The 14,600-nt window shown below is 41.1% G+C and overlaps 2 protein-coding genes across 3 annotated transcripts in view; one reads left to right on the top strand and one right to left on the bottom strand.

The window, feature by feature from the left end:
- DNAJC5B (DnaJ heat shock protein family (Hsp40) member C5 beta) overlaps nucleotides 1-5,571 on the bottom strand; it is a 59,626-nt gene extending 54,055 nt beyond the window's left edge. The window contains exon 1 of one of the 2 annotated variants that reach the window (XM_008150377.3): nucleotides 5,481-5,571. The gene's annotated coding sequence lies outside the window, so the exon portion shown is untranslated. The remainder of the gene's footprint in view (nucleotides 1-5,480) is intronic. The other variant, XM_028158798.2, reaches the window with a different exon arrangement.
- Nucleotides 1-14,600, top strand: part of CRH (corticotropin releasing hormone) — a 339,387-nt gene that overhangs the window by 306,926 nt on the left and 17,861 nt on the right. The gene's annotated exons all lie outside the window — the stretch shown is intronic.

Here is a 14,600-nt window from a genome sequence, read left to right as displayed (position 1 = left end):
CCCCGTTGGGGGCATGCAGGAGGCAGCTGATCAATGATTCTCTCTCATCATTGATGTTTCTATCTCTCTCCCTCTCTCTTCCTCTCTAAAATCAATTATATATATTAAAAGGGTCATAAATAATAAGAATGTCATGAGAAAATCATAAATAATGGATGAGGAAAGCTATCTTTCCTTTGAAGAGGAATCATGCAGGAATTCAACTCTCAGAACAGAATTGCATGAGTAAGACCATAGAGGCAAGAAAGTGCTGGGCAGGCAAGAGAGTGGAAAGTGGAGGGACCTATCTGGTCCATAAGCAAGAGAAGACTGGAAGAATGAGAGGCAGAGGGGAGGAGTGGCCAAGCAAAGCTAGAGAAAGTGAAAGAACTCAAAAGCCAATATAAGGAGTTCAGTCCTCATTTTTCAAACAATGGGAAAACTGATTTTGAACTGGCAAGTGACAATGTCTAGTACTTATTTTAGAAGGATGAGATCAACAGAGTGCAGTGGAATGCAGTTGGGGAGCTGATGAGAGCCTGGCCCAGGGCAGCAGCAGCAGCAGCAGGCAGAACTGGCAGGGAGCAATGGATTCAAAAGAACTGTGGATATATAAAGCCCTGGGCTTGATGAGCAAAATGCAGAGGAGAGACCCTGGGATCAGAGAGGACTCGTGATTCTAGCTAGAATAACTGTGGATATGCTGAGGTCATTGGCTGAGAGTAGAGTCCAAAGAAAGAGCAGGTTGCAGGAAGAGAATTAATTAGGTGTGGAACATGTTGACTTTAGGGTATCAGGTCAGGAAGCCCATGTCCATAATTAAAATCAGAAACCACCTGTTAGAGTTGGCCTCTTCCTTCCTTGTGTTTCCATGACTCCTATTTTCCACATCCCAAAGAAGCCATGTGAATTGTTTGCCTTGCGTGCAAAGAAGGGGTTGTAAAAGCACAGGGATGGTAGACATAAGGTCTGTGAGTGGGAGAAGACCTGTTGCACTAGAACTTATTTTTTCTCCCCAAGCTGGTGTCAGTCACTATTCTGTTTCTCTTCTTTCAAGAGTCCTCTCAAGTCCCAACTCTGCCACCATGAACACCCTGAGCACTTGAGACAGTTTCGCCTCTGCTCGGCCCTGAGCCCTGGGATACTTTGAAATCCACAGTGCAAACATTTTTCAATAGTTGTGCAGTTCTTTCTTTGCTTTTGAATTCTTCACAGTTGTATTTCTTGTGTGCCTAACTAAATTTTTAAAGAGCCCAAATGATGCCACAGATTTCATTTTGTTATTGTCAGAATGCGTGGTCCATATTATGTTTTCAAAGAATATAAATGAGATTGAAACTGACACTGAATTCATTTCGGGGAGGAGACAGGGGACAGGAAAGTAACTTCTTTGAAAGAACAGAGAACAACAGGGGGTAATGTGTTGGTTAGAGGAGTGAGATGGTATCAGTTCCTAACATATAAAGGAACATATTCTAACATAAAAAGTGCTTTCTACCTCTTCTAATAATAATGACTTTGCATTTTAAATATGCTTGAAAGGAGGAGAATATTGGCATTCTAATTACCAAGTGAGTTGTCTTCTCAACTGGCTAAAAAGTCTGTTTTCCTGGGACCACCTTTTGTTGATAAGCAATATTGGTAAAATAAAGAACTTGTCATTTACCATTAATTATACTCAGTTGTCTTAAACAATGCTCAAATGGCAAGACTGAGGGTTGTCTTCCATTTCTTTTTAGTGTTTCCTTGTAGTTAGAGGTCCACTTGTGTGGCCTTCATGGTGTTTGGGCATAATTCCTGGGCGGAAGAGGTGGGACAACACCAGGTGTTGCCAGTGGCCCGATTGTGGATTTGTCATGATGTCTGTGGGGGAGGTAGGGTGAAGAGGTAGGAAGCTGGCTTTGTGTTGTCAATTGACAAATACCAATAGGCCTATGAATATCACAGAGATCTCTCCAGCTGTCCTGCCACTAGTTTCTGGCACTCTAACATCAACATCACTATTTAATATGGAACACCCTTCCCTCTCCCCACCCCCACCCCCAATTAGGATCACCCTTCACCCTGTTCAGAGGCATTGAAAGAATGGGACCTACAACTCAGCTTTCAAAAGAGGAATGGCAGAGGAAGTGACTCAAAAGTAAATCCGAGTCTACTCTCAGGAGCAGCTCGAAGCATGCCTCTGAAGGTTGGCAAAGACAAAGGGAAAAGGCACTAGAGTATTTGCTTCACGATCCTGCCAAGGGCTCCATTCCTGCTCCTTTTAGTGCACTCTGTCCTCTGAGGTTTCCCCAGGCGCAGGGTAAACAGCAGGAGAGCTCCGTCTCAGCCCTGGTAGCGTGTTGGCTCTGGGTCACATTCCTTTCCAGACTTCACAGGCCTTGGGTTACAAAGGCCTCATTGCACAATTCTTAGGAGACTGGGCATGGGGGCTGGGCTGGGACGAAGGGGAGTGTCCTGCATGTGTCAGAAATCCAGGCATGGCCAGATGCCAAGACACCCCAGGTGGTGGCAGCAAGAGAAAGAATCAAATATCTCAGGATCTCTGAAGAGGTAGCTTTCTTTTAGTTTTTGTTCTTTCAAAGCTGTTAAATGATACTTGTCAAAATGCATCTTATCAGATAAACTTGACAGAAAACATTTCAAAATTTCACTTGCATACCTGCGTTTCAGTTTACTGCAGAGATTTAAGAATTCAAAACCCACAATGAAGAATCTGAAACTAAAGCTCATTTTATCCCTCCATTTTTTGCAATCAGCTTTCTCTTCCAGTTTTACGCTGTTGTAAATGCAGAATTACTCAATATATTACACAACTTTTGAAATTAATATGGAAGCTGAAAGATGTTGCTATAGTCCTGTTTACACCCTATGCCAGGATGGAATATCCTTTCCTGTTGGTAATCATTTCATAAATCTCTTTTATTAAAGACAATCTGTGTAGAAAACCAGCAACATATGGAAGATCCTTACAGGATATGCACTTTTTAGTTGGCTAAAAAAAGTATCTAGTGACCTACAAAATATTCAGATATTTGGCTATATAAATAAGGTCTATCCGTGTATTCAACACTTCTTAATTTCATTTCATTTTCTTTAAGATTTTGGGACCTTAGGCTAATATTAATATATTTGCAATCAATTCAATCAGAGATTGCTCTGAGTATCTGTATCCAGGGAGTGCCCGGGCTCACACTTACGGATTAATTGGAGATGCAAGACATATATTGCTCTACATAAAACAAACCCTGGATGCATCTAAGGCAGCTCCTAAATTACCAAGTTAATTCCAAATAAAGTATTAATTTATGGGATAAATCAGGGAGTGCTTATATAGGAAACATATTAGGTAATAGGTCAATTACCATGGATGGTATAATGGCCCCACACCTGCCCCACATATCACAGACTGTACCCACATACACGTAAACAAAGTTATCTACCAAAACCAGAAAAGGCAATGCCAAAGCAAGACTATGTATTTATTATAAAGCAAAAGCTCATTAATTGTATAAATGCTTCCCTCCTCCCTTCCCCCGTGTTTCCCCCTCCCCCCTCCCCACCATGGACTACTTCTGTTCAGACCTCATGTCATAGTAGCCTGTCAGTTTCCCTGGATTTATTTTCATTGCTGTATCAGCCTTGTGGATAGGGTCTTGAGTACCTTTTCTTGACCTTAATCAAAGTTTAGAACTGTGGAGACTATGTGGAGGCTAGGAGAGCTTTGGTGAATAGTGTCTGAATTTACCAATAACCACATCAAGGTGACAAAGTGAGAGTTCCTCATCTTAGAAAATTCTAACTTGGAAATTAAAATAACTAAAATACTTCATTCAGCATGAATTCAGAGCAGGGAGAATTGGAAAGGCCACCAGGCGGACAGTGAGAGGACTTAAGCTTTAGTCTCCAAGCCAGCTCTAGCCAGCTCAATGATCTGTGGAGACACTTAACCTCTCTGTACTGGTTCCTCTTCTGGAAATGAGGACGTTGGAATGGATGATTTCTTAGTTCTCCTGCAACATTATAGTCAACACATATAAATGTAGATGAGTTAGGACATTCTGCATTTTATTATTTTAGGGTAAACCTAAACTTAGTTTTTAATGACTTATAAAAGAAAAGTCTAAAACCTGGACCAATGAGGTTTTAATTTTCAAGGACTTTAAGAGGTTGGATCATAAACTAATTGTGAAAATCATGGATGTTTTTCTAGCTAGAAGTTGACTATGTACTAGAGTTAGTGTGAAAGTACATTTGTTTTTTATCCAGGCCTCTGGATTAATTTACGTGCTTTGGGTTATTCTACTTTTACAGTGTCAGAGTATTGGCCTTACTCCTGAGATATATTTACTCCTGATGTGCTAGAGGCCAAAGGGTGTTAAAACTGTGCCCTGTGGGTAGAGATTAGGTGCCCCTCCATTGTCCATTGCTGCTGAGGTCCCCTGTGGATAACTAATCTCCCTGTCAGAACATTGGACTGCTGCTTCCACTGAAGGAGTGTGGCAATAAACTCAGATCTTGCAAGCAAATCTGAGCGTGCTTCCTGAGCCTTGTACTGGGCTTTGGGGTCGCAGTGTGCTGAGACCCGAGGGAGGCCAGTGGAGATGAGTCAGGGCCTGGCACCCACACCGCGCTCCGCCCTACTGGTAAACAGAACAGCTATTTGCCGTCACTTGGAGCCTCTCAGGACTCTAAGACTCCAGGAAGAAACAAATACTTTAGAAGCCAAAACCCCAAGGCAAGGTAAAGAAAACAGAACTGTCCACATCCCCAGCGATGATTTCACTGGTGTAAGTTTCTTAGAGGAGGAGGAGCTGGAGATGGTTCCAGCTGCACTGTTTTATTACTTCGCAACCATAAGGCCCTTCTCTTTCACTGTTTATAGGGGGTGGCCTTTGCCTTTTAAGCCTTGAAATTTCAAAACCAGACTTTCGAATCAATCTCAGTGGCTAGCCCTTAATAAATTTTGTTTCCTTCTTTTATTACTTTTGTTTGTATTTTTTGGTACTGTCTTCTATTAAAACACTTCTTTTAGTTAACTTATTTTTTGTTTAGTTTATTCTTCTCTGTCATTCTGGGGAGAATTATTAAAAGAAAATCATACTGATAAAGGAATAAACATCACTAAGCAACAAATATGGACTACTTTAGAAAGCAATTTTACACTGATCTCTTGAGATGCCAGTGCCTTTTGCATTTTCCCAGTGGCTGGGGAGAGGACAGTAAAGGGCTAACAGTCTTGGAAATGTCTTTGTGGTCTGGCATCATGACAAGAAGTCTGGCTGTTAGAAGGACATGTCCCAGCTCTGCTTCTGGTGGGACTGCCTTTGACCTTTGGCCTGCTTATGTGGAATGTTTACATTACCCTAAGTATCTGGTGCACAATCTCTGTGCATAAACTGTTATTCCTAAACCTAGAGACACACTCACACTGTGGTCCTCTCCTCCTGTTCCTTTAGACACCAGGTATTTCTGTTCTCAGCTTAGCAAACAGCACCTACCTGAACTGGAGGCATGGTTTGCTGATTCCTTCTAACTCTGTCAGGTACAGTCTCACCTCTAATATACCAATAGCTGAACCCCCTGTTGCCTTCTCAGTAGTCAGGTGGAGCCTGGGCTGGATATTGTGATGTCACAGATACAATCCTTGCTCCTCCCAAAGGCCCAGCTGAGAGCCTCTGGCTGTTGCACTCCTCTCCCATTCGTGAAGGGAGGTTGGAAGGTCAACCTCCTAATTTCTAAACTGACCCCGAGAATTCTAGAATCTTACTGTGGAGACCTGGTGACTAGATTCTGGTTCATCTCCCTTATTTTACAGATGAGGAAATTGAGGCCTCAGGTGGTTAAGTGGTAGAGCTAAATCTAAAACCATGATGCCCTCAGTGTTTGGACCCTTCTTGAACATACTACAACTCACACTGGGCTCAACTCTCTGGATTTTGTCAACACCAGTTTTCTGATAGGCAGCTGATGAGATGATTTTTACCTGAACCCACCATTCAAATAATTTGCATTATGGGAAGAGAACAGTCTCAGTGAAAATCTTTAGTTTTTCCAGTGATTTACAGGTGTCAGGAATCCCTATATCTGGTCCTAGCCCTAATTCAGAAATTTCAAGCCACCAGATCAATTCCACTTCAACAAGTAATGTGACTTCTGCATAACCAATGTTTTCAATGAGATTTGACAAAACTAGTAGGGAACAAAGCTCAAAAGCACAGGATTAGTGTTGACTGGAGGGCCATATCAGGTTCTAGTATTTGTTGAGCATGGAATGGGAAGGAACAATCAGTAAAGAAATATTCTCACTGGAATTTAGTTCTTTCTTCTTTCATTCCACCTTTTCTAGACACTATCCCCATATGGTATTAAAAAAGTATCTGCATTGCATGAGATGACTTGTATCTTTCAAGCCAGGGAATTGAGCTTTCAGAATCTCTCAAGAGGGGAACACACATTGCACTTTTATAATGCCAACAACTAACATTTTATATCATGCTTAAGCATTTACAAGCCATATTTACATATTTCATTTCATTTAATCACCACAGCTCAGTGAGGTAAACTATTTTTTTAGTGCAATTTTATGTGTGAGAAAATTAGCTTAGAGAGGTTGTGACTTGCACATGATCACAAAGCTAATTAAGTGGAAAGGGTTATATTAACTACAAAACAGATCTTCCAACCAAGCATTTACCCTACCACAGGGCTTCCCCAGGATGGGAGGAATTGTCATTTGGCCCCAGAACACAATTAAAGTCAATCGCATTAAGCAACCTTTGAGTAACAAAGGAGAAATTATTCCCATGGGTCATAAATACTGCTTTACTGACCTCCTAAATGTCATCATAAAAACTTAGAGAAATAGTTAATGAACACTAATTTCAAAACTTATTAATATAATCATTGCCCTTATGCTGACAATTCCACATCTGTGAATTCTCCTAAGGGAATTGTCATGGAATAGGAACAATATTTAGCTATAAGACATTCTTTGAAGCATTGTTTATAATAGAAAACAAGTTAAAAGCACATTAGAAGAGTGGTAAAATGGATTATGTTTAACTCATGAAAATAATGTTGTAGTTGAGGTTTTCTATTAATCATTTATATGCCATTTTGGAATATTGCCATCTACACCAATATCTACTTAACATTTTCCTTTAAATAAACTTGCACATTTTATGAAATTATTTTTTAAATATATTTTTATTTATTTCAGAGAAGAAAGGAGAGGGAGAGACAGAGAGAGAGAATCATCAATGATGAGAGAGAATTATTGATTGGCTGCCTCCTGCACACTCCCTATTGGAGCTCGAGCTCAAAACCCGGGCATGGAATGGAACTGTGACCTCCTGGTTCATAGTCAACACTTAACTATTGAGCCACACCAGCTGGGCAACTTGCACATTTTATTGAAATAAGAGTATTGAACCCTGGCTGGTGTGACTCAGTTGATTGGAGCGTCATCTGGTGCACCACAAGGTCAGGGGTCCGATTACCCATCAGGGCACATACCCGGGTTTTTGGTTGGAACCCTGGTCAGGGAGCATACAGGAGGCAACCAATCAATGTGTCTCTTTCCTCCCTCTCTAAAATCAACAACAATAATAATAAAAGAGTATTAAAAGATACTTTTTATCACTATACTAGAGGCCTGGTGCACAAAATTCATGCACAGGTAGGGTCCCTAGGCCTGGCCGGTGATCAGGGCCAATTGGGGCCTTCCTTCCGGCTGCTGACTGCCGGCCGGGGCCTTCCTTCATTCCGCACCATCCCCTGGTGGTCAGTGCACATCATAGCGAGAAATCGAACTGCCGGACTCCCAGTCGAACTCCAGAATGGACAATTTGCATATTAGGCTTTTTTATATATATAGACTAGGGGCCCGGTGCATAAAATTCGTGCACTAGGGAGGGGTCCCTCAGCTCAGCCTACCCCCTCTCACATACTGGGAGCCCTCAGGGGATGTCCGATTGATGGCTTAGGCCCGCTCCCCATTGGTAGCAGACCTAAGCCGCAGTCTGGCCTCCCTTTGCGGGAGGCGACCGGGCTGATCAGGGGAAGGCGCCAGCCCCATCACCCTGCTGCTTCAGCCACTGCCAGTCACCGCAGCCACCAAGGTATTTTCATCAACATGGACTCCAGTCCCTTCAACATGAAAAAATGACAACTTTCTTTAAGCATTTTCAAGATGTGTCTTTCATAGGATATGACATTTCTTTCTTTATTTTCTTTTTATCCTCACCTGAGGATATCTTTCCATTGATTTTATCCCCTTCTCTCCGATCCCAGGCTTGGCCCCTGCCCAAGCCTAAAGCCTCCGCCCCAGGCTTTAGGCTTGGGAAGGGGTTCCCCCCCGCCCCCGGCACCTCCAATCACATGCTCGGCCCCTTCCCAAGCCTAAAGCCTCCATCCGATGGCCGGCTGGGAGTGACCTGGGTGCCGAGGAGGTTCCTAGGACCCAGGTATGTATGCAAGTTAACCGCCATCTTTGTTGGGTTAATTTGCATACTCACTCTGATTGGCTGTGGGTGTAGCGGAGGTATGGTCAATTTACATGTTTCTCTATTATTAGATAAGATAAGTGGAAATACAGTATAATTACCTTAAGTGTCAGATAACCATAAAAATAAATATAAAGAAAACAAAGTAATGCTATTAGTGCTTTGATTTGGTCCTGATACCTAGCAAAAAACAGAACTAATTTAATCAATTTGCAGTTAATGCCCTCTCTCACTTTACCTTTCTGCATAAAAAATCTCTTTTTTTTTCATTACTGATATACTACAGTCTCAATAAGGAAAAGAAATGTGTGTCTGATTCCAAATCTCAGTTTTGTATATTTATACATATCTGTATATTAAATAATTGTCAACTTCCAAAAGTGACCCTTTGATGTACCTTAGAAAAGAACATAGCTTGGTCCTGTAGCTCAGTGGGCTGGAGCATTGGCTCCATACGCCAAGGTTGTGGTTCAGTCTCTGGTCAGGGCACATACAAGAATCAACCAATGAATGCATTTCTCTCTCTCTCTCTCTTTCTCTCTCTCTTTCTCTCTCTTCCCCCCCACCTCTCAAATCAATATATAAAAAATAAATTTTTTTTAAAAAGAGCACAGCTGTCATATAGACAGTTAGTATAGGAGAATCTATATGAACCCACCCTGATTTTCACTAATGGTTCTCAGGAACTGTGCACTGCCTAGGAAGCATTCAGAAACTTGTGGGTGTTTTTGTTTCTTGCAATAATGGAGGCGGAGGTGGAGGTACTAATGGCTTTGCTGGACAGGGGCCAGAGATATTAGACAGCCTTTGATGCCAGGCATGGTCCCAAGTGACCAGAAATTAACTGGTAATTCCAACTGACTTTAAATGTCTTACAGAAAATCCAAGTAGGTGAAAAACCTACTGAGCCAGACCTAAATCCATTTAACATGTAAATGCAAAATTTTTGCACAGCTTTAATATATGCAGATTTTTCTAGAAATTCAATTGCTTTGTACATCAGGGAAAACCATACTTTATTTTGTTCAGAACTTTACCAAAAATTGTCCATTGTTGATTTTGGAAAATCAACATCACAAATGGCCATGCTGCTGGCAGTATTTGAGTCACCATGAAAGTCACCTTTACTTACAGCTTCACATTCTCAGCAAATAGCCCATTGTGTCCTCCATGGTAGTCAAGCCCAAGCATTTAACTCATTGAAACGCATATTCTTTTATAGAAATTATTTTCTTTTGTTTCTCCTTTTGTCCATTAAATTATGTACAGGCCATCTATGACAAGGGAAATTAAAACTTAGTCATTAAAAGGGAACGCTTGGTCTCATAGGGTTGAGCACCACTCAGCAATTCCAAGTTATCTGAGACATTCACAGGCATGCCTGAGGGTATCACTGTAATCTGCACATTCTTGATAAAGTTGGCTGTCACAGTGCTATCTTCTTTAGCCTTGTTACAGGCAAGATTATCTATAAAATTACAGGTTTGATATACTGGTTATATTTTTTCAATTACTCAAAAAAGTAACTATTAAAAGTGTTCAAAATGTGTTCATGTAACACTAAAAAACAATCAGCTCATGCATCAACTGTGGCACATATTAAATATCATGCTTTAGGAAATAACAAGAGTTTCCATTTTAATGATATAGAATAATGACCACAAGATATTAGTGAACAAGAAAGAAAAATTGCAAAAAAGTAGGTACCATTTTTTAAAAAAATACACATATTGGAGAAATTTTGAAAGATCTACTCCAAAATATTAACAGTGGTCACATCAGAATGGGAGACTGTATCAGGAGTGTGATTCACTTATTTTGCCTATCTACCTTTTCTAAATGTTTTGCAATAGACATGTATTGTTCTTAAGCTAAGGGCTACTTGAAGTACATATACTTAGGAGATAAAACTGGAGGGAGATATAGGACATTTATGTTCATATATACATCTCTGTAGTGTTCAACTTCTTTAACAAGCATTATTGTTTTTGCTGTTAAAAATCTAATAAAGTAGAAAAAACAAAAATATGGAAAGGACTATACTTGTAAATATAATGAATGAGTATCAGTTCTTTAGTTGAAACAGAAATACAGGGTGAGTATGTGAAATACAGTTGCAAGTAGGTGAAACATAGAATTTATTTTTGTATTATTATTTACTAGAGGCCTGGTACACTGGGAGAGGGGGGATGGTGTCCCTCAGCCCAGCCTGCACCCTCTCCAATCTGGGACCCCTCAGGGGATGTCTGACTGCTGGTTTAGGCCCGATCCCTCTCACAATCCCAGACTGCTGGCTCCCAACTGCTCGCCTGCCTGCCTGCCTGATCACCCCCTAACCATGCCCCTGCCAGCCTGAACAATGCCTAACTGCTCCCCTGACGGCCCAATCGCCCCAACTGCCCTCCCCTGCCAGCCCCGTCACCTCTAACTTCCCTCCCCTGCAGACCTGGTTCCCCCAATTGCCCTCCCTTGCTGGCCCAGTCACCCCTAACTACCCTCCCCTGCCAGCCTAGTTGCCCCTAACTACCCTCCCCTGCAGGCCTGGTACCTCCCAACTGCCCTCCCCTGCAGGCCCAGTCACCCCCAACTGCCCTCCTCTGCCAGCCTGGTCACCCCTAACTACCCTCCCCTGCTGGCCTGGTTGCCCCTAACTGCCCTCCCCTGCAGACCCAGTCACCCCCAACTGCCTTCCCTGCTGGCCTAGTCCCCTTCAACTACCTTCCCCTGCAGACCTGGTCCCCCCAACTGTCCTCCTCTGCCAGCCATCTTGTGGCTGTGGGCGCCTCCATCTTTGAGGGTGTGGCAGTCAATTAGCATATTCCCTCCTTATTGGCTGTGGGCACCTCCATCTCTGAGGGTGGGACAGTCAATTAGCATATCCTCTCCTTATTAGATAGGATTGTATTATTTTCCATGCAAACAACCGTAAACCTACTTTTGCCTCACCCTGTATAATAATAATAGATTTGTATATTCTAACTAGCTAGATAGCATAGTGTGAGGCCGGTATTCAGCATGCATCTTTCTTTTTATTTATTTGGTATCCAAAAATATTTATTACCATACCTATTCCTCCTATCACACAAAGTGGAAAGACCTATAGAGCAAGCAGAAATTCATTAGAAGAAACATAAAACAGACCTAGCTGGTTTGGCTCAGTGGATAGAGCATCAGCCTGCAGACTGAAGGGACCTGGCCAGGTTCTATTTCAGTTGAGGGCACATGCCCAGGTTTCAGGCTTGATCCCCAGTGGGGGACGTGCAGGAAGCAGCTGATCAATGATTCTCTCTCATCATTGATGTTTCTATCTCTCTCTTCCTCTCTGAAATCAATAAAAATATTTTTTTTAAAAAAAGAAGCACGAAACAAACCGACAATTACCCTACTTTCATTAATATTTTTACTAGTACCCATGGATTAAAGAAATAATTCCCAAAACTTTTTTTAAAAGTCACCTTGCTTAGAACAGAGCATTCTCATGGCAAGATATTGAAGGATCAAGTTCCCTTTTCCCAAAGTGATTTATCTCCAGCTAGCATCTCATGAAAAAAATTAGATTCTCTTGTGTTTTATCTTGGCTGACCATGGACTTAATCCTTTATATTCTGCTGATGTATGAATTGCATCATTTCTCCTACAGCATAGATTTCTGGAATGAAACATGTGTCATACCTATTGGATGAGGTGGGCAAAGCCTCACAGCTGGAGCCCACAGAGGTTTCTGGTCCCTCTGGGATGAGGGAATACCACCATATGCAGGCATTCTTCAGGCTAAATGAAAGTTATAGATATTTGGAAGTTAGAGTTCAAAGGCTTCTGCTTAGTTGTGGAAGGGAATTTTGAGGCAGGGGGAGGGGGAATAAAAGTTTTGTCAAACTTAAAGCCAGAAATCTCTCAAATTGTGGTTTACAGACCACCTACACCAGAACCACCCATTTTTCTTTAAAAATAATTGATGTGGGTTCCCACACAAATCCCTGGATTTAGTGGCACTGAATTTCATGCTTAAGCAAACCCTCCAGGGGATTTTGCTGCACAGGAAGGTTTGAGAACAATTGCTATAGGACACAGGTTTCCAAACTTCAGAGCAGAACATCAGTGGCTGGAGTGCTTATTAAAACACAGATTGCTGGCCCACCCTCAAGCTTCTGGTTCTGGGGGTCTGGGAAGGCCCAAGACATAATGTTAAAGATGGGGCTGCTAGTTGAGATCATTGAGAACACCTGCCCTCAGCCCAAGAAACTTGGGAGATAAGCATTTCCAAATCCCCAGGAAATGCAGTTTGGGATCATGAATCTTCACCTATGAAAGAATCAGAAAGAACTTTCATATGAAGGAATTTTGTTCTTACTTTGTCTTTTTATTTTCTTTAATTGGGATTTTATTTCACAAATAGTTTTGTTTTCCCACTAAAATACTTGCAGTCTATCTATGTCCATCCATTCAGGACTCTCCAAGTTAAACAGAATCACTTTGCCTTATTTTGTACTTTTTATATGTGAGAATGTTGATGAAGGAACACAATGGATGTCTGACTTTTCAAATGACTGCATTAATTTGATTTCAATGACCCAAGGAACCCCAAGTGTTAACATAACAATGGTTACTAGGAGCTAAGGCTATGGGATAGGTAAGGGATATGCACAGACTGTGGGCTAGAGATTTTAATTCAGCCTTAGTAACTGGAGCTGGACTCTTCTCCAAAGGATGTTATGAGATTTTGACATGATCCTGAAAAAAATAAATCTAAATCCAGGCCTTTTTCCAAGACAAACTACTTACGCTTAATAGAAATGTAAGCATGCCTGGAGAATCAGAAGGATATTTGTTGCTAATGTTTGTTCCCATGAGACACACTTCATGTACTCATAAAATGACAGTATTTTCTCAAAACAAAGGTAGTGCTGTATACCCCAGCATGATTCATCTTAAAGTTGCGCTAATGACATTAGTAAAAGTAAATATCGGCCAAGCTGCAATAAAGCATTTCTAGCCCAATGAAAGTAGTTTGAGTTGAATGCTTAAAAATTATTGGCTTTGAAAGGTTAAAATAAGTGATTACAGATAGAAGAAATACAAAGCTCAAGTCATTAACAAAGATGTTTTATACTGTATTGTAATTAGTCTCAGGGAAATCTTCGTTTAGATCCTGTAAGGTGATCCCTGTAGGGCCGCTTTGCAATGTGACTCGTCTCTGAAGAACAGAAAGTTCTGTATAGGACCAGTAACACAAACATTTTAGAAAATAAAAACATATAGATGTTGTATTACATTTGTGTAATTCCGTTTGGATGTGACTGCCTGGTCTTTTGAAAATGCTTTAAAGCAAACATAAGACATATTGTGAAGATCTACATTCCCAAAGACTCATACTGCTCTAATTTTCCCACCAAGCTACCTTGTCAGAAAATTTTTCCACTTCTTACACCAATGACAGAGGCTGGCACAATCATGTCTCAGGAATAAGGGAACATATTTATTGAGCTTTGTGGTTAGGTACTTGACATACATTATATTTGTCCTCACCACTGTCTTGTGAGTTAGGTGTCTTATTAACGCCATTTTACCTATAAGGACATAGTTCAGAGAAGTACAGTCCTCCTTGAGCTCTGTACTAGTGAGTGATGGAGATAAAATTAAACCTGAGAAATGTTTGACTCCAAAGGTTGTGCTCTCTCTACCCCAGACTGAATCATCCTAGAACGAGCTAAATAACTTACACCTTCCCTACATCAGAGAAGGTAATATGTTTGGGCTTAAAAACTGGGTGAGGGTTTCTGGGAGGAGTACAAATAAGCAAGAGACAGCGAAAGGTCTGAACAAAGACCATTGGTGTTAGCAAGAACATAGAAGTAAGATTTGCTTCAGATAATCCAGAGTAAGTGGTCACATACATGTACTTTATTTTTTGCAAAGAAACTTCCTAGTTTAATGAAAATTTTGGAACTGAACTATTCCTAGCTTAGTTGAAATTTTATAAATTGTATATTAAATGCATTAAAGGAACTAATAAATTATCAAAACATGAAGCCATCCCTTTGTGGAAAGAAGGGATATTTACATCCTAGCTTACCTCCTTTGTGAAGTTGAAATTTTCACTTCATAATTCATTTA

The sequence above is a fragment of the Eptesicus fuscus genome, chromosome 19, assembly GCF_027574615.1.
Source record: "Eptesicus fuscus isolate TK198812 chromosome 19, DD_ASM_mEF_20220401, whole genome shotgun sequence".
Classification (NCBI taxonomy): domain Eukaryota; kingdom Metazoa; phylum Chordata; class Mammalia; order Chiroptera; family Vespertilionidae; genus Eptesicus; species Eptesicus fuscus.
The sequence above is the reverse complement of the archived record's forward strand: the minus strand, read 5'-3'. Positions and strand labels throughout refer to the sequence as shown.